A 19,523-nucleotide genomic window follows, 5' to 3' on the forward strand; every position below is an offset into this window, starting at 1 on the left:
AAAGAGGAGGGGGGGTGGGGTGGAAATTGTGGATTTGCTAAATAAAGCTCCGGGCTGCATTAAGAGCCCGCGGAGAGGTCCCCCGCTCAATCCTCTTAGTCCAGACAATGTCGGGCCGGAGCCCGGCCGGCCGGCGGCTCGCATTCCAGCCCGGGATGGGAGGGCAATGGCTGTTTAAATTGCTACTTAGGTTTCCAGCTGTTTTACCAGCGATTTGCCCAGCTTAATAGCTCTTTAAGGCTTTAAACAAGAAAATAGCTCTTCTCACGACTCAAAGAAGCGGCCCTGGTTAGTTCAGACGGCGCCCATTGTCCGAGGCTTAACCCCTCTCTCTGGCCGGGTCCCCTCCCCCGCGCCGTCCCAGACTTTGTCCGGCTCTTGGAGACTCTTTATTTATCCTTTTAACATTCTGGTTTTCTGGGCCTCGGTCCAGAGGACTTCTAAATAAGTCCTTATTTGAGGGGACTGCCTGTCCGCTGCCTTTTAGCATCCTCCAACAAATTAGTAACAAGTAGCGATAAGTATTATGACGATAGCGCCTGTGTATTGAGCGCCTACTCGGTGCCAGGCCTTGGGTTCAGCGATTTTCTACACTCATCCCATTTCATTCTCACACTTGTCTAAAAAGGAGGGGGGTCTACCATGATGGCCATTTTAAAGACGGGGAAACTGAGGCACAGAGGAAGGAGTCCCTTGGCCAAGTTCACAGAGGGGCAAACCGCAGGGTCAGGGCTGGTCTCATTTCCAGGGCCAGGACTGCTAACCACCACCCTGCTGCCAGGTAGCCCCAGAAGCTTGCACAGGTGTGGGGAGGAGGCTCCTGGGAGGTGGGGTCCTAGTTTGGTGCTGACCTGGGCTCTTGGAGGCAGGTGTCGGGCCCAGTTTGCAGGGAGGCTGCAGGGGTGGGGGTATGAGCAGGAGAGGAGGGGACCATGGGGAAGTTAGGGGGTCTGACCTCATCCGTCTGAGTCCAGAACCTACCTTTTAATTGCATGAAAATAATTCTCCATCTATCACTATTTAGCGTGAATCCTCTAAAAACGAAAGTTGTTCTTCGGATTATAAAAGTCCTACGTGTAAATTGTAAGTGTCAGCTATCCTTGTCATCATCATCCATGTTATTATTATAAAGGTACTCGAAGATGAGAGCATTTTGGTATACTGTATTTCCTTCCGATCTTTTTTCCACACATATATACGTACCCAACCTTGATGGGAATTATACTTTGCCCTATTATGAATATTCATGCTTTTTTTTTCTCTAAGGTTCGCTAAGCCAAAAAGGTTTGACGAAGGCTTGTGGAATTTTCCTGTGGATCCTGTGCCCTTTGATTCTTATGCCAGATTACACACCGCAGATTACGTGCAAGGACGCAGACAATTGTGTCAGAGGAAGTCGTTAGAGGTACACAGGAGAACTTCGCAGGTGAGCCAGCACAGGAGGAGGGAAAGTCCCAGATAAAGTGTGTGTTCAAGGCTCAGTTTGTGGGTGGTGGAGACCGTGTGTCTGGCCAGACCACAGAGGGAGGTGGGGCCGGAACCTGGAGGCTCAAGGCCGGAATCAATCAAGGGGTTTAGCTTTCCTCCTGCAATCACTGGGGAGCCACCGATGGTTTTTGAGCAAGGGCTGTGACCAGATCAATGCTGGATAGCACACACCTGAGACGCCGGGAGAGCCAGCCCTGCGGTCCAGCCTTCCTCCTGGCAGAAAAACAATAACCTCTCTAACAGAGTAGAAATTGGCTTCCTGACCTTCCTCGTCCACAGATGGAGAATGAGACCCAAGCCCTGTCTGCCTGGGTGGGCTGTGCTGCAGACCCTGAAGTGGCTGTGTCTCTGGTGTGTGGGATGGAAGAGTGGTCAGGGGGCACCTCTCACCTGCCTCACCACCCCGGACACTCACAGGGAACACTGACTCGCTCCTCTTCGTGATAGGACGAGTAGGCTTGAGGAGCGTCAATCTATTTCATTCCTCTTATTTTACAGACGGAGATACTGAGGCCCAGAGCAGGGGGGAGACGCCCCAAGTATCTCGTGGCAGGTAAGTGGCAAAGGCAGAACTAAAAAGAAATTTCTTACGTTTGTACCACAATTTGTAATTCCTGTCCATTCCTGCCCTGTTCTTTGTTTTTTAAAAACATACTTAACAAAACAATCTTTGTTTCCTCTCTTTTTTCTGTTGAGATTGGCACCTGAGCTAACGTCTGTGGCCAATCTTCTTTTTTGTTTTCCTTCTTCTTCTCCACAAAGCCCCCCAGTACATAGTTGTATATTCTAGTTGTGGGTCCTTCTGGTTGTGCTGTGTGGGACGCTGCCTCAGCATGGCCTGATGAGCGGTGCCATGTCCATGCCCAGGATCCGAACTGGTGAAACCCTGGGCCGCCAAAGCAGAGTATGCAAACTTAACCACTCGGTCATGGGACCGGCCCCACAAAACAACCTTAATGTTATAATTCTAAGTGCTGGAGAAGATATAGGGACACAAATGTTCTCACACACAATTGGCCAGAGTGTAAATTGGAAAAACGGTTTGGCAGTATCTATCAAAACTTTTAATGCAAAGGTCCATTCATTGAATAATTCCATTGCCAAGAATTGTTCCTACAAATATATTCACATATGTATGCAAAGATGTGTGTGCAAGGATGATCATCATAGTACTGCCTTTTATACCTAAAAAATAGGGAAAAAAAACCCACCCCAGCAACCCTAAATGTCTGTAAATGGAGACTCAAATAAGATGTGTGACATCCACACAGGGAGTATTATACAGCCAAGAAAAGGAATGGAGTAGACCAATTTATACTCCCTCTAACAGTCTTTGAGTATGGCTATTTCTCCATAAATTTAGGTATTTTCAAACTTTAAAATATTGGCCAATTCGATAGGTAAAAAAGTGCATCTTATTGTTTTTACTTACATTTCTTAATTATGAGTGAGGTTGGACATTTTTCATATAGTCCTTGTTCATTTTAAATTCTTTTTCTGGGAATGTCCTTTTCATGTACAGCTTTTGCCCATTTTTCTGTTAGGCTTTCACTCTTTTTCTCACTTACTTGTACGAGAGGTTTCTAAATTCAAGCAGTCCAGCCTATGAAATGTCCATCCCTGTTTAGCTTTTGTCATGACTTTGCTTATACTTTTTTTCACGTAGAAATTTAAAAATTTTATATGTCATATTTTAAAAATTTTGATTTGTTGGTATAGAAGGTTTTTTTAAAAATAGTTAAATCAGTCTCCTTTCCCTTTTTGATTTCCTCAGTCATTTTAAAGACTGGAAGGTTCTCATCCCTCCAGAGAGCTGGGCAATATTCACTTATATGTTTGGCCGGTCTTTCTAGGATTTGATTTACATTATAAATAATTTATTCTTCAGCTACGTGAAAATGGATTTAAACTTATATTTTTCCCGACGTGGTCTCCCAACTCCATTCATTCAACATTCCTCCCATTGTTCATTAGCTGGAGAAGACACTGTTATCATGGTTTGAGTTACTTTATGTAGGAAAGACTGTTTCTCAGCTCTCGGTTAATTGTGTATGTTAACATCAAACGGGCTTTTTCCTTACCTTTTTTTTCTCTCCCCAAAGCCCCAGTACATAGTTGTACATCCTAGTTGTAGGTCATTCTAGTTCTTCTATGTGGGATGCCACCACAGCATGGCTTGATGAGCAGTGTGTAGGTCCGCGCCCAGGATCCAAACTGACGAAACCCGGGCTGCCGAAGCGGAAAGTGCAAACTTAACCACTAGACCACTGGGCCAGCCTCTCATCTTTCTGAAAATAGCCTTTGGCTTTCTCACTCATTTATTTCCTCAAATGAATTTTATTATGGATTCTGAGTATCCTGTTTAGGAATATCTTTCCTTTCCAAGATTATAAATAACTTCACCTATGTTTTCTTTTAGAATTTTTAGGGTTCATTTTTGTTTGTTTGTTTAAATCTTGGATCCATCTGGAATTTATTTGGGTAGAAGGGGTGAGGCAGGGGTTCAACTCTATTTTTCCCAGGTGGCTGACTACCCAGTCATCTCAGTGCCGTGCTTTGACTGACACATCTCTTCCCTCTGATGTGAAATGCCCTCCCTTTTTTCACATGCTCAGTTCCCACCTTTCCGTCGATTTCTCTTCTCTGGGCTGGACTGAGCATCCCGTTCTTTTCCAGCACTAAACTTTGACAATGATTGCACTTTCGTAATACATTTTAACATCTGGCAAACCCAGTCCTCCGTCATTACTTTTGTTTTTTCTTAGAATTTCCCTGGCTGGTCTCACATGTTTATTTTTCCAGAAGAAATTTGGTATTATTTTGTCAAGTTCCAAAAAATAAAAGAAAACAAAAACCCTGTGGCTTTAAGGCTTTTCTTACCAACGAGTGTAGTTTTTTGAGAGATTATTGTTATTAACCTTCGCCCATTTGTTTGGTTGTCAGCCTATTTTTCTCCCTGCTAATTTTTTTCTGTGGTGCAGAAGACTTTTTGTTTTTATATAATCAAATCTGTTCTCTTTTCCTCTTAAAAAAAAATCTCCTCAATGATTTTAAAGCTTGGAAATGTCCCATTCCTCCAGAAATATGGTCAATATTCACTTGTATTTTTGGCCAGTCTCCCTAAGACTTTATTTGCTCTGTAAACCATCTATTTCCAGTCTCTGTGAAAGACGGGAAGAATGCATCTAAAGTGACTTCATGTGCTACTCCTTCCATTGTTCCTTGTCTCCTGAGAACAACTTTATCATATATTAAGTTCTTTTATACAGGAAGCCTTCTCCGCTCCATTCTGTTCTGTCTGCGCCGGCTCTGCTGTTTAATCTGGGGCTTATTCATCTATTTTAACATCTGAGAGGGCTGATTGCTTGCGTTTCTCAAAATATTCTTTGGATTTCTCGCCCTTCTATTTCCCAAAATACCCCAGCCTGAATGATTCATGTGGCCCTCACAGGAGCCCTGCGAAACAGGCAAGAAGATTTAATTCCACCAGCTCGGCGTCCGCTTGGACTGTGAGGGGCCAAGGGGCAAACTAGAGGACACACAGTTGTCACAGCTCTGAAGGAACCAAGGTGCTCCTTTAGGATCTGAAATGCCCCTAAGGAAGGGAATCCTCTGGTCAGCAGCAGCGTCTGTCCGTTGTTGAGTTTGACGCAAAGAGGAAGAGCGGGGATATGTATGCAGCAAGCATCCCCTCCTCAGTCTCCGATGACCAGGGGGCCATCACCTGGGGATCTTCAGTAAAAGCTGCCACCCACAACGATGAGTCTGCGTGGGGGCGTCAGGAGAAAGGCTCAGGGAGTCCCATCTGGGCTGGGGTCGGGGCGCGAGATGGGATGAGGTCTCCTGCCTGCCTGAGGCAGCCCCCCCTGGATGGATGCTACTTTGTCTCTGTGACCTCAGGTGCTGAGCGTGTCTCTTGAGAGTCTCTTGACGTGTCAGCCTGTGCCTGTGTCATTAGTGTGTGTCGTGACAGCCCTCGGCAGCCTGGCTTCTTTTAGGGTTCTGGGAGGAGAGGCCAGGCAGGGCGTCCCTTGGAGGATCCTTCATTTGCAGTCGACGTGGATCTGTCAATACGAGCAGCCTCTGATTGAGCTGGAAGGTGTATGCAGCTGGGGTCTCGGCAGGCGACTCCTTGCTGGGGTCTTCAACCATAACTCACACGGGGAAATGGCCCTGATGATGCTGGAGGGCCAGAGGGGCATCTACCAGGTCAAAGGCAGAGTCAGAGAAACAAGGAATAAAGGGACGACTCCCCACCCCAGGCCCCACCCTGGCAGCCCTGGCGTGCAGGCTCTGTCTAGGATCAAGGGACGTTGTTTATTTCTTTTCTTTATTTTTAGCTTTTATTTTGAGCCAACTTATACAGGCAAATAGTTCTAGGGGGTTTGTTAAGAAAAACAGCAGTTTCCTGCCACTTTCTCCCCAACTCTCTCCCATATGCCCTCCTCAGAGGCAGCTGTCTCACCTCCTTTAACTAATTATTTTGGTTTTTACCTTTGTGCCTCTGGGACTGAATCTTGATTTTTGTACAGATGGTCTCCAACTTGCGACGGTTTGACTTACGATTTTTTGACTTTACGATAGTGTGAAAGTGATACGCATTCAGTAGAAGCCGTACTTGGAATTTTGAGTTTTGATCTTTTCCTGGGCTAGCGCTGTGTGGTACCAGACCCTTCTGATGCTGGGCTGTGGCAGCGAGACGCAGCTCCTAGTCATCAAGGTGATCATGAGGGTGAAAGACCAATATGCTCAGGACCATTCTGCACCCGTACAGCCATTCTGCCTTTCACTGTCAGTACATGTTCAATACACTGCAGGAGATAGTCAACACTTTATTATGAAATGGGCTTTGCATCAGATCATTTTGCCCAACTTTAGGCTAAGGGAAGTGTCTGAACACGTTGAAGGGAGGCTAGGCTAAGCTATGGCGTTCGGTAGGCTAGGTGTATTAAATGCATTTTCGACTTACGATATTTTCAATGTACGATGGGTTTATCAGGACGTAATCGCATCGTGAGTGGAGGAAGATCTGTGGTTGTCAGCCTTATGGGTTGACTTCTCATTCTGGAAAGTGAGGATTTTGTTGTTTCCTTCCTCCCCCCCGCCCCGCCACACCTTCCCGTGTCCTCAGAACTCTCCAGACAGTCTGAGAACGTCAGTCGCTTCCATTTTCAGAAGACGTGAGTCGGGAGCCACCTGCCTCATTCCAGTCCTCCCTCTGCCCCCTCCCTGCCGTGTGATCCTGGACAGGTTACTCACCCTCTTGGTTGATAGCCGTGGCCCCAGCCTGGCTGGGCTATAGCTTTAAAAGAGTCAAGTCATATAAAATGTTAGCTTCAAACAGGGCCGGATAGAGAAAGTGCTACACAAGTGTTAAGACGGAGAAAAGGCCGTACCTATGACACCCTCCCCCACACAGTGCTACCCTCGCCCCAGCTCAAAATTGTCGTGTTTCTTCTTTGCTTAGTTTTCTATGCGATTGACAATAACTCAGCCCCAAACTTTCCTCACAGGACTTGCAATGCACCAGGCCTTCTCCACTGCTGGAGGAACCTGTGTCTGGTGGACTGGTCTCTCCCCAGGCCTGGGGCATGGCTGCTGTCCTGGGGTCTCCTTCCCCTAGCAGCCTGGGGGTGCCCCTGCCTCCCTCCTTTTTCCCGTATCCCATATTTTCCCCTTTCTTGACTTACTCCCTTATCTAACGCACATATTTTCTCCATACAGCACATCACAGGCTTCTTGTGCTTGGGAACCCTAGATAGCCCTCAGTACTACATGTGAGACCAACTTCACCTGCGAAATCACCCACAAAAAGCACAAAAATGCAAAAGCCATGGCACTAAATAGACTGTGAGAAGGGCTCTGGTTGACAGCATGAGAGCTGAAACAAGAAGGCAGAGCATTACCTGAGGTGTCTCAAATTTTTTGCCCTCTGCCTGTGTCTGTGAATGACCACAAAAATCACCGTATCGATTTAGAGGTTACATGTGAATTTTAGGGAGTAGATGAATTCTCAAATAAGGAATCCTCGAGTAATGAGGATCGACTGTACATGTTTCAAGACCTGGCATGTATAAAAAGATCTTCATTCTGTCCCCACATTGGATTGATAGCTTGGCTGGGTAAAGAAGTCTAGCTTGGAAATACTTCTCCTCCAGCATTTTGCGGGCTTTTCTCCTGTGCCTGCCAGCTGCTAGCGGTGTTGAGGACTCCAAAGCTCTTCCTAACCCTCCCCTGTGACCTTTTCCTCTCCCTGGAAGCTTGTGGGATCTTCCCTTTGTCCCCAGGTCTCAAGTTTTACCATGATGTGTGCCTTCGTCTGAGTCTCTTTTGATGCATTGCCCAGAGGGGTGCTTGGTGGGTCTCCTTGAAATCTATATTTTGTTTTGGAAAAATTTCTGGAATTGTTGATGAATTCTTTCCTTCTGTTTTCTCTGGTGTGTCTTTCTGGAAGTTCTGTTAATTGGATGTTATACCTCTCCATTTTTTTCCTCCTGTCTTATCCAGAGAAACAGAACCCATAGGATCTATATCTATAGCTACATCCATCTTCATGTATATATCTTATTGGCTCACTCTCTCCCTCTATCCTCACACAATTATGGAGACTGAGAATTCCCACCAGCTGACATCTGCAAGCTGGAGACCCTGGAAAGCTCGTGATGTAGTTCCGGTGCAAGGGTGGGGCAGGAGAAGATTGATGTCCCCGCTCAACAGCCAGGCAGAGAACAAATTCTCCCTTCCTCTGCCTTTTCATTCAATTCAGGCCCTTAACGGATTGGATGAGGCCCACCCACACTGTGAAGGGCCGTCTGCTTTTCTCAGTTTACCAACTCAAATGCTAATGTCATCCAGAAATGTCCTCCCAGACACATCCAGAAATAATGTTTAGCCAACTATCTGGGCACCCTGTGATCCCGTCAAGTTCACACATAAAATTCACCACCACACCTCCTATTTTCCACTTCTGTCTTTTTGCTCTACTTTCTAGAATATTTCTTCAAATTTAAAATCCAACTCTTCTACTGAGCGCCTAAATCTCTGCTGTTTTTTAGTTTCCAAGAGCTCTTTTTGAATTCTCTGAATGTTCATTTTTCATAGCATCCTGTTCTTGTTTCATGGGTCCAATATTTTTCTCTAAGAATGCCATTCGTAGATTTTTTTTTTTTAAGTTTTCTTCCCCCGAAATAGTCTCTATTTCCTCCAAGTTGCTTTTCTCTGGCTGTTGCTTGTTCGGTCTTCACTGTTCAGGAGCCCTGCTCTCCTCCCACATCTCACACAGTTTGGTTGTCTGCTCGCTGGGGCTGGGAGCTGACTGGTCTTCCTGAGCGTGTGGGGCCTGGTGGGGTGAGCTTCTCTGAGCCCTTTGGCTGGGTTGCTTAGTTTGGGAAACATTAATATCTGTATCTAAAAATCTCTGCCCTTGGGTTGGTCAGATTACCCAGAGAAAGCACTTCCAATCTCTTGCCTGGAGGGTGAAGCCAGGCTGCTACTAGTGCGTGGGGATGAAATCCTAGGATTCGTAACGTCCCGCAGACAGCTGCCCAGAGGGTCTCTGTCTAACGCTCCCCAGAGGACAAACCCCAAGGCTTCTGCCGGGGAGCAGTCGTGGGGGTTTGTTACTTGGTTTCCTAGAATTCGGGAGAAGATTCTGGGTTTTTAACTCTTCCTTGAGCAGAGGACCGATCCGTGCTCCTCTTCATTTTAGCCAGGACCCACTCACTTCCCGGGACTTGGGATTAAGTCCAGTCGGCCTTAACTTTCCTCACCCTCAGTTTACGATTCGGATTCTTCACCCGCAAAGTCAGTCCGTCTGCTTTCAGCTTCCTAAATTTGGTTAATGCTGTCTCCTCTCCCATCTTCTTTGGTTTTCTGAGTCTCTGGCTTTTAAAGAAGTCCCTTTACTGTCCTTCTAATAGGGTTTTGGGAGGGGAAAAAAGTAGATTCCGGTGTTGAATCCGCCATGTCTGTTGGAAGCCTCTGTTTATTTCTTTAATGTCTGTCTGGCCTGTTAGCCTGTGAGCTTCCCCAGGATAAGGAGTGGCTCTGGTTCATTTCTGTGTCCCTGGAGTGAGCACAGGACCTGGCCTCAGTAAATATTAGTTTGATGTTTTAGAAGAGAAGAGCAGGGCTGACCTTCCCACAAAGGAGGCAGCTCTTGAGCCAGGAGATCTGAGTTCGAATCCCAGTTCTTTTTATTTTTCCTTTTTCTCCCCAAAGCCCCCCAGTACATAGTTGTCTATTCTAGTTGTAGGTCCTTCTGGCTCTGCTGTGTGGGACGCTGCCTCAGCATGGCTTGATGAGCAGTAGTAGGTCCGCGCCCAGGATCCAAACCAGTGTAGCCCTGGACCGCCAAAGCAGAGCACACGAACTTAACCACTCAGCCACACGGCCGGCCCCCAAATCTCAGTTCTGATGCTGACTTGCTGGAATTGGACAAATTATTTTATTTCTCTGTGCCTCAATTTCTTCATCTGCAAAATGGGTATACTGAGATTCTGTCACAAAATCGACATAAAATAGAAGCAAGAAGATGTGTGTAGTAAGCAGTAAGCCACTTTAGAGGTTTAGTTAATGGTAATAGTAAAAGTATGACTACAGTATTAGAAATGGGCAGTGGTGTTCAAAATACAGGATTGGGAGTCAGGAGAGCTGGGCTGTCATCCTACTTCTGTCGGGAAGCAGCTGACTGCTTTTTAAAATGGTTCCAATTACATCTCTTTCTCTCTCAGGTTCAATTTCTTCTCCGCCGTCACCATCATGATCATCTCGTAAGTGTGGATACAACAATAAAAATATAGCGTGTCTCACACAGTGAGCACTTAGCTTGTGTTAGAGTTTCACTAAATGCAGTCATTATATACAATTACACGTATGATGTTACTTGATTGTTCTGACAGCATTATGAGGTAGGGTTATTAACATCAGCTCTGTCTTGTGTTTGGAAATGGAGACTCAGAGTGAGTGACTAGCCCAGGGTCGCACAGCTGGGAAGAAGTGAGGATGGCCTGGCCCGGTTTTGTCTGACTCACAGACTTGCTCTTCACTCCGAGGGTCGCTGTCCCCAGGGCCCTCTGGGCCTGCCTCGCTCCAGTGTTTCGTGATTCTTCACGAGCCCTGAGGCCACATGTTCACGGGCTGAGAGGCGGCCTCACATTATAACTGGTGAGAGTTTCCTTCCTGACCCTCGTCTTCGCTGGTTTTACGTTGCGAGCGTTTTAAGGTATTTTTTTGTGAAGGGAAAATACGCTTTTGCAAGGTTGGCGGATCTGATGCAGACTGTTCGACACTGTTTGGCTTGGCACAGCTTCCGAATGTCTCCCAGCCACGGTTGCTCTATATTTCTTTTTGCCAGGACCAAGATCAGAAATAACTTAGCTGTGAAAAAAATCTGTCAGCTTGCCGGCAGCCCTTGAAGAAGATGAATTGCTGGTGGGTTATTTTTCCCCCTTGAGTCAGAAGTGTGAAGGTAGGTGGGAGAGGAGCAAAGTTTTGAAAGACCCGTGTATATTTAGGTACCAGGACTCGTTCCATTTTAAGAAAGATGAGGCTTGAGGCAGTCACCCTCCATCAGACAGTCCAGCTTATTCTCTGCCAGGCTCTGACACCCGTCGGTGGGGCCTTCTGGTTAGGGCTGCTAAAATCCACAGGCCCCAAATTTGGTTGGTGTGATTCCAACTGGCAAAAAATATTTTCATTTTGTGGCATTAAAACTTATTTTTTACTGTCCAGTTTTGAGGCTCTCTGTGACCATATCCTGGTTGAGACGTGGTCCTCCGTCCCAAGGTGACGCTGTAATTAACAGTAAGTGACGTGCAGATGTCCTGCACGCATCCCATGCTTCCTCCCAGCACACTCGGAGATCCCATGAGACAGGCCTAGGGCACTGGTTGTACCTGAAATCCAGAGTGTGCCGATGAAGCCGGTTAGATGTTATAACGAGGATTCATTCATTCATCTATTTGTTCAACTTTCTCCACACATTTCTCAGGTGCCTTCCTTGTCCATGCCCACATCAGCATTGAGAATGCTGACCTCCCCTTCCTCCTGGCCCTTGAGGTGCCCGTGGTCTTGAGGGGAGCACCACCACCACAACAAACCCATGGATAGTTACAGTAGGCTGTAGTGTATATTAGTACAGAAGAACTGGCTAAAGGCCAAAGAAAGTTCTGGAAAGTGCTCAGAAAGAACTGTTTCTGGCACTCAACCCAATTAGATACCTTTAATAGCTCCCCTGACTATAATTAACATGCTGGATAAAATATTTTTGTAGAAAACTGTTTTTTTTACGTATTACTTACTTGGCATGAAAGTAGAGAAATGATGGCTCTCCAAAATGGAGTGAAAGTGGAAGCCTTTGACCTTCTGCTTCTGTGGCTGCATGAGGTGCAAGGCACAGGAGATACGCTGGGCGCCACGCCTGGGGGGGCCAGGAGACCCCTTCAGAGTTAGTGTCCAAAGGGCTGTGTCCAGAGTGTAGGAAAGAATGAAGAGTCAATGTCACCCTGCAGGAGAGAACAGGAAGGGAAACCTGCATGTTCTGACCTTGACGCTGGGTTGAGAGAAAAAAGATCTCTCTTGGGAATTTGTAATCACAAGCTGGCCCTCGTGTGATTCTTGGTTTGCATTCCTGCTACTTGCATGGTTCAAACAAACTCAAGTGGAGAATTTAAAGTGGCCCCTGCTTGTTAGAAGCCGGGTTGAATGGCAGAGGCAAGCCCTAAACCTCTTTCGAGGAATTCAACTACATGTCAGCCTTATAGAATGTCCACAAACAAAGTTCCAAAGAAAAAGAACAGCTCACAGTGGAAAATAGTAAACTTCACCAGGAGAAAAAGAGAACCAGCAGAAACAAGAGACGATAGAAATAGATCCTTAAAGCCCTGAGATTTGAAATGATCATACAGAGACTACAAACACATTTAAAATAACTATTTTTGTGTTTTTAAGGAAATAAGAGAGAAATCTGAAAACGTGAGCTGGGAATAAGAGACTATAATGAACAGTCAGATTTGAAAATGAACCAAAGCAAACTGGCAGAAGTGAGAAATACAATACTTGTAACTTGGAACTCAATGGACAGATTGAACAGCAGATTAGATACAGCCAGAGAGGAGTGGTAAACTGTAGAGCCAAAGCAATGGTCCAGGAGAATAGAGTGAGGGGGCCTAAGGTACACCTGTTCAGAGTTCCAGAAGTAGATCATGGAGTAGGGGAACAGGCAATGTATGAAGAGATAATGGCCGATAATGTTGTAGAATTGTTGCAAGTACCAAACCTCAGATCCAGGAAGCCTGGCGAATCCCAAGCAAGGTAAATAAAAAGAAATTTGCATCTAAATACATATTGCTGAAATTGCAGAACATCGCAAAAAAAGAGAAGATGTTAAAAGCATCAGAGGAAAAAGGGTCATCTCCAGGGGATCAACAGATCTACAGCTGACTTCTCACTGTTATCACTGGAAGCCAGAAGACAGTGGAATTATGTCTTCAATGCCCTGAGGAAAAATGACTGTCAGCATAGGACTCTAGAGTGTCCTTCGAGAACGAGGGTGAAATAAAGACTTATGCAGACAAATAAAAACTGTGAGATTTTACCATCCAGATATCCTCACTAAAGAAAAGTCTAAATGTAATGTGCTTCAGGCAGAATAAAAATTATGCCAGAGAAAAGGCTAGGTACATAAGGAAGTGTGGGCAAAGACATTGGCAAATATTTGGAGAGAAACTAAAAAAACATGGAGTGTACGACTCCACAATAATAGTGTCTAATTTATGGTAGGACAAAAACGGTCAGTACTAAAATACTGGACACCACCATGTAATTTGGGGAGGGATGGTCAAAATTAAGTTTTTCAATCCCTCCCATTACTTGGGAGGAGGGCAAATACATTGATTAAGTTTAAACTTTGTTAGTTAAGTGCTCAGTGTTGAAACAGCTAGGAGAAGCAGGAAGAACTATTCACAGAATGCATAACTTCTAAACAATTAGACAGAAAAATTAGGATAAGAAAAGGTGATAAAAATCTCAAATGACTGAAAGAAAGGCAACGAAGAGGGCTGGGGGCAGAAACAGTTAGAATGAATAGAAAATACATTATAAGACTATGGAAATTCTTCTAGATATATAAGCTATATATTAGTACACATAAAAAAACTGGATTTTTCCAATATCTAGATTATGTTCTGTTTACAAGAGATATACCTGAAACATAAGGACCCAGAAATGCTGAAAGTCCAAATATAGAAAAAATATTCTAGGCAAATAGTAACTCAAAGAAAGCTGCTGTGGCTGCATTCATAAAAGATGAAAATAGACTTTAAGGGAGAAAAACGTTGTTGGAGATAAGATGCCACTAGGTCATGATGGCAGACTCAAGCCAACCTGAAGCTGTAACAGTTCTCAATTTATAGCTACCTAATATCACAGCTGCCAAACATACAAACAAAAATGGAAAGGACGAGAATAGACAGATGTACCTTCAAGAGGGGGTCCTTTTATACCATCTCAGTGAAGACAGAGAAGATTTGAGGAACACAATTACAAGTTTCATATAATTGACATGTGGATATGGAATCCCAAACGCACTCTTTTCAAGCATACCTAGATCATTCAGAGAAGGTGATAGACTATAAAACGAACCTCAGCAAACTTCAAGGCTTGGGGTCACAGATTGGACTCTGAGATGGAGATTAGGGTGCAGGAAGCTTATACGGAACGCTCTTGGGATTGGCCCCTGGGGAAGGGAGGGGATGAAGCAGCTTCACACAGCTGGAGGTGTTGAGCTGCAATGCAGAACCGAGAGAAGCCTTAGCCAACTTCGTGGAGAGCTCTGGAGTTGGGCCGGTCCTTCCGAGTTGTCTTGGGTTGGGGCCTTTATCCTCCCACATTGACTGGATGCAGGCTGCTCACTGAAGGAGGCATGACCTCGGTCGGGTAAGGCAATTCCTTCAGCCCAGGCAACTCCCAGAGGCTGACAGCTGAGGGTCACCTTCCAGCAGCTCCCACAAGAGCTGGGGGAATAAGTCCTTCATTCCTTCAGGGGGACTGGGGCAGTAATCACAGCATCCAGCACAATTTTTACACAGATTATATTCTCTGATCACAATCCAAATAAGTTAGAAGTTGATAACCAAAAAGATAACTAAAAAAAGCTCAAACTTTTGGGAACAGATACCTAAATGACTCACAGGCCAAAAAAGAAATCATAACCAAAGTTAGAAAATACTTAGTATGTACCAATAACAAAAATATTTGTATCAAGACTTGTGAGATGCAACCAAAGCAGTATTTAAGGGAGAGTTTATAACCTGAGATGCTCATATTAGCAAACAAGAAAAGCTCAAAATTAATAAGCTAAACATCCAATTTAAAAATTTAGAATAAAAAGAGTAGAATAAATCCAAAGGCAGTAGAAGGAATGAAATGATTAAGAGTAGATTAGAAATTAATGAAATAGAAAACAGACAGAGAGAGAAGGAAGACTGAAAACGAAAGATGATTCTTTGAAAAGACTAAAAATATTAGACAAATTGCTTAGAAGATTAATTAGGATAAAAGAGAGAGCACAAATAAACAATATTAGGAATGAAAGAAAGGATATAATTATAGATGGAACATACTTTAGATGGGTAATATAAGAATATTATAAATGACCTTTATGCCATAAATTTGAAGTCTTAAATGAAATTGTCAAATGCCTAGAAAAATAGAAAACCTGAATTGTCCTATAATTATTAGATAATTAAATTAGTAGGTTAAAATCTTCCTATAAAGAAAACGTCAGTTCCAGATGCTTTATAGGTGAATTCTGCTGAGCATTCAAAGCACAGATAATTTCAAGCTTACCCAAATTTCGACTCCAGGGTGGAGAAGCAGTCAACACTCTTAACTGACTTTATCAGGTTAGCGTAAGCTTGGTAATCAGATGACGACAGTACACTAAAGAGAAATTTCAAGTTAATTTCATTCATGAATATAGATCCAAAATTCTTTTAAAACATCAGTGCAGTGAATTCAGTAATAATAATTGAAAAATATAGTGCTTTATGATTAAGTTGAGTTTAGCTTATGAATGCAAGGTTGGCTTGTTATTAGGAAATTAGCGTAATTCATCATATTAAGAGTTTTAAGGAAAAAACATTAAATCATTTCATTAGATGAAGAAAATTCAATAAAATTCAATATTCATTCATTATAAAAATTCTTTACAAACCAGGAATTGAAATGAATGTCCTTAACTCGATAAACGGAGATAGAGATAGAAGTGACATCAAACATAATAATGAAATAATGACAGTATTGCCTTTGAGATCAGAAACAAATCAGTGATGCCAGTTCTTTCCAACATTGTGGTTAAGTTCTAGCCAGGGTTGTAATACAAGAAAAAGAAACAAAATGACATAAAGATAGGAAGGAAGAAGTAAAACTAACCCTATAAACAGCTGATAATCTTCTACACAGAAAATCCTAAAAATCTACAAATAAATTACTAGAATTAAGTGTCTAGCAAAAGTCAGTTGTATTTTTATCCATCATCAACAGTCAGTCAGAAAATGTAGATACCATTTAGCAATAGTAACAAAAATATAAAGTCCATAGGAAAGTATCTAGCAAAGGATGTGATAACACTTTATAGAGACAATGATAAACTATATGGCAAGATTTTTAAATAAAATCAAAATAAATGCAGAGATATACCAAGTACTTGGGTAAGAAGACTAATTATTTTAAAGACTCAATTCTCTCCAAATTAGTATATGCAGATTTGATGCAATTTCAATCAAAATCCTAAGAGAATTTTTCATGGTATTGAAAAGCTGATTTTAAAACGTATGTAGAAGTAAGAAAGTCTAGGGCTAGCCAAGACTTTCCTAAGATGGAGAACAAGGAAAGACTTGCTCTATCAGATAAAAAGTTATAAAAATTAAGAGACTTCCAGTGTTGTTACACAGACAAAGAGACCAATGTAACTGAATACAGAGCCCAGAAACAGAACTACGCATACATGGAAAGGATAAATGGCAGAGCTAGGATTCAGGTCATTGAGGAAATGGCACTGGGACAATTGGGTGTCCATATGGAAACAAAAATGAGTTGGATCCCTACCTCACACCATACAGATCTGATGTGTTGTACTAACATGTAACAGGCACTTATGTAAGAAGACAATAAAAGAGACCACCTTTCCAACTTTGAGTAGAAAGGTAAAGGAAAAGTTGATAAACTTGACTACATTAAAATTAAGGATTTTTTAAATCAAAAGACTGTAAATAGATGGAAAAGACAAGCCATGGAGTAGAAGATGCTTGTAATATATAAAATGAACAAAAGGGTATTATCCAGAATATATCAAGAATTCTTAAGAACCAATGAGAAAAAGTAAACAACTCAATAGAAAAACAGGCTCACAGTGAAGTGTGGAGCAAGCTTCACTGGACTAGGAGCTGGGTCCACCATGGTTCCAGCCTGGGTTCCAACATTTTCTTTGCTGTGTGTCCTTGGCCACATTACTTGGTTTCTCTGAGCCTAAGTGTTCTCCACCATAGCCTGTGTCTTGCTGCTTTGGGGTGAGTGGAGCCCGCTCCTGGTCCTGGGCTGTGGGGCAGCATGTGGTCCGACCATTCTTCCTTCTGCTTCCCCAACACCAGAGCCGTGATCGGGGTCAGGTCTCAGACCTCCTGGCTGGGCCTTGACCATGATCACCAGGCCACTGACCTTGAGTTTCCCCAATCCTCGGCCACAGAAGGGACCTCCTGGGACTGTTCATACTTTCCCTCCCTTTCACTGGGGTGTGTGGTGTCTGCTGGCCTGGAAGACCCTGTCTGGACTCCTGAAGGCCGGCCTTAGGCCCCAGGGGTGGAATGTGGGGGCTTGTTGGTGGCAGTTGCTTCCTTGGGAGCTAGGGCCCAAGGAAAGGCTAGGTCACGGAAGGCCAGCTCCTCCGTCAGACTTTTAGTGTCCTCTTGGGGGAGGACAGGCCCCAGCCTGTCCTGGAGCTCATGGTGCTGGGGGGTGTGGGGCAGGGGTCGGGCCTGCAGTGAGCTGGAGCAGGGTGGCTCCTGCAGTGTCGATGGTGGGGGTGCTGTGTGACTGGCAGGAGAAGGTTCCGAGTTGGGGAGGCTGCCCTCAGGACTTCCAGGGTGAGTAGCCCATGGATGTCCCTAGCAACACTGAACTGTGGGAACCTCTCCAGCCACTGCTGTCCTTTGCTCTAAGCTGGTCCATCTGTCTGTATCACGGAACTGTCTCCTGGTGCCCTTGCCTGGGTATGGGGTGGGCTCAGTGACCCCCACCCCATGCTGTGTCCCTCTACCCCAGTATTAGGCACGCTCTGCTGCAACCCCACCCTACACCTCCAGACCCCGGAGTTAGGAGGATGGAAGGGCACTGGTCCAGCTCGGGCCCTGGGGTGGCCCTGTAGCTCAGGGACCTTCCCAGAGGGGTGCTGGCAGTGTTTGCTGGTTCTGCGCCTGGAGGCAACCCATGCCTTCTCCCGCTTTCAAAGGCTCGAGGCAGTGTCCCCAGGGACATGGGCAATGTCTGGAGACAGTTTTGGTTGTTATAACTTGGGGGTGTGGGTGCTGCTGACACCTTTCAGCATGCAGGACAGTCCCCAGACACCAAAGCGTTATCTGATGCTCAGTGTCCATAGTGCTCAGGTTGCGAAGCTCACTCACAGGACAGCACCGCTGGGGAGCCCCCAGGGTCTCAACCACAAATGCCTCCTGAAGCCCAGGGGCCACATTAATGAGTGTGTGTGGGGAGGGGACAGAAGTGCCCATGGGGATGAAGCTGTCCAGTCTAGCTCGTGGCTTCCAGGCAGCTAGAGTGGGCTCCCAGGGTTGACAGATTTTCTGGGTTTTTCCAGAAAGCCTAGAAATCTGGATTTGGGTATGAAATCTTCTGATTTTTAAATTCCAGCAACCAGTTATACTTTTTTGAAAGACTCTGTGTAGATTAAACAAAGCTGTAGGCTTCTCCTGTGCCTGGTCCTGGGCAGTCTGGGTTCCCCTGCCGGCTGACGCTGTGCTCCAGGCGGGGCGGAGGTGGGAGAGCCGCTGCACAGCGATGGCCGGGACGCTGCTGCCCCCCTGTGGCCGCAGTGAGAAGGTGCACGTGTGATGCTGATCAGGGGATCTCTGATTTTCCACCAGGACCCGGGTCCAGGGTCAGGCTGCTCCCCTGGTGAGTTGATGCTGACATTCCCCAGCGACCAGGGCTTGATTCTAGAGCTTCCAGGTTTGAATCCAGCACTACCCCAGCACAGTGTGACCCCGGGAACGTCCCTCTCCCTCTCTGGGCCTCAGTTTCCCCAACTGAAAAATGGGGATGGAAGTGGGTTTTGCTAGGGTTAGGTGAGATGACGGATGTAAAAGTGTCAAGGGTTGTGCAAGGTGATTGTGCAAGGTGTGTGCAATCAATGTTTGCCCATCCAGTCTTCATTGCACGTCTGGGGAGACCAACACAGGCCGGCCTGGGCAACACTCACCATCAGACTAACTCTTGGTGAGCACTAATGATGCCCAGGTGCCCTGCCCTCTGTGTACAGGGTCATCTCACCTGGTCCTTCCACCGCAGGGGCCAGACACTGCCATCATCCTCGTTTGACCAGTGATGAGATGGGACACCAGTGGACATTTTTGGGAACCTGCCCAAGGGCTCTCAGCTATTAAAACAGGGGCGCCAGGATCAGGAGCTGGGTTCCAGCCTGCCCCCTCCCACCACATTTGTAGAGAACTGCATGATTTACCCTCAAGGGGGCTTCAGATACCAGCTCAAAGAGCGTCTGCAAATGGTGTGAGGGGCCAAAATTCAGAGAGGGAGGGGACCTGCCCGGGAGCCTGGCCCATCAAGCCCTCCGGCGGCTGGCGGGTTGCGTCACTGACCCAGAGGGAGGCAAGGCTGTCCTGACTGCCGCATCCCTGAGCCGCCATGTGGCAGGGAGTCCAGTTTGCCTGTACCGTCTCCAAACCATTTTGGCTTTGGTCTCCCAAGACGAGTCACCCTGTGGAAACTGAGGATGCCCAGCATCA

At 45.4% G+C, this 19,523-nt stretch overlaps 2 long non-coding RNA genes across 3 annotated transcripts; one reads left to right on the forward strand and one right to left on the reverse strand.

Moving 5' to 3' along the window:
- Window positions 1-573: 573 nt before the first annotated feature.
- LOC111771108 (uncharacterized) lies at window positions 574-10,321 on the forward strand. 2 transcript variants are annotated; one of them, XR_011433729.1, is made up of 4 exons: window positions 574-803; window positions 1,267-1,426; window positions 1,987-2,041; window positions 10,221-10,321. It is a non-coding gene; the product is annotated as an uncharacterized lncRNA (long non-coding RNA). The 2 variants fall into 2 exon arrangements; XR_002804765.2 differs by having other exon boundaries at window positions 632-781.
- Window positions 10,322-11,885: 1,564 nt separating this feature from the next.
- On the reverse strand, window positions 11,886-19,500 carry LOC138921281 (uncharacterized). The gene is made up of 3 exons (XR_011433730.1): window positions 16,900-19,500; window positions 15,337-15,429; window positions 11,886-11,993 (listed from the first exon to the last, which is right to left on the reverse strand). It is a non-coding gene; the product is annotated as an uncharacterized lncRNA (long non-coding RNA).
- Window positions 19,501-19,523: the final 23 nt, after the last annotated feature.

The sequence above is a fragment of the Equus caballus genome, chromosome 28, assembly GCF_041296265.1.
Source record: "Equus caballus isolate H_3958 breed thoroughbred chromosome 28, TB-T2T, whole genome shotgun sequence".
Taxonomy (NCBI): Eukaryota; Metazoa; Chordata; class Mammalia; order Perissodactyla; family Equidae; genus Equus; species Equus caballus.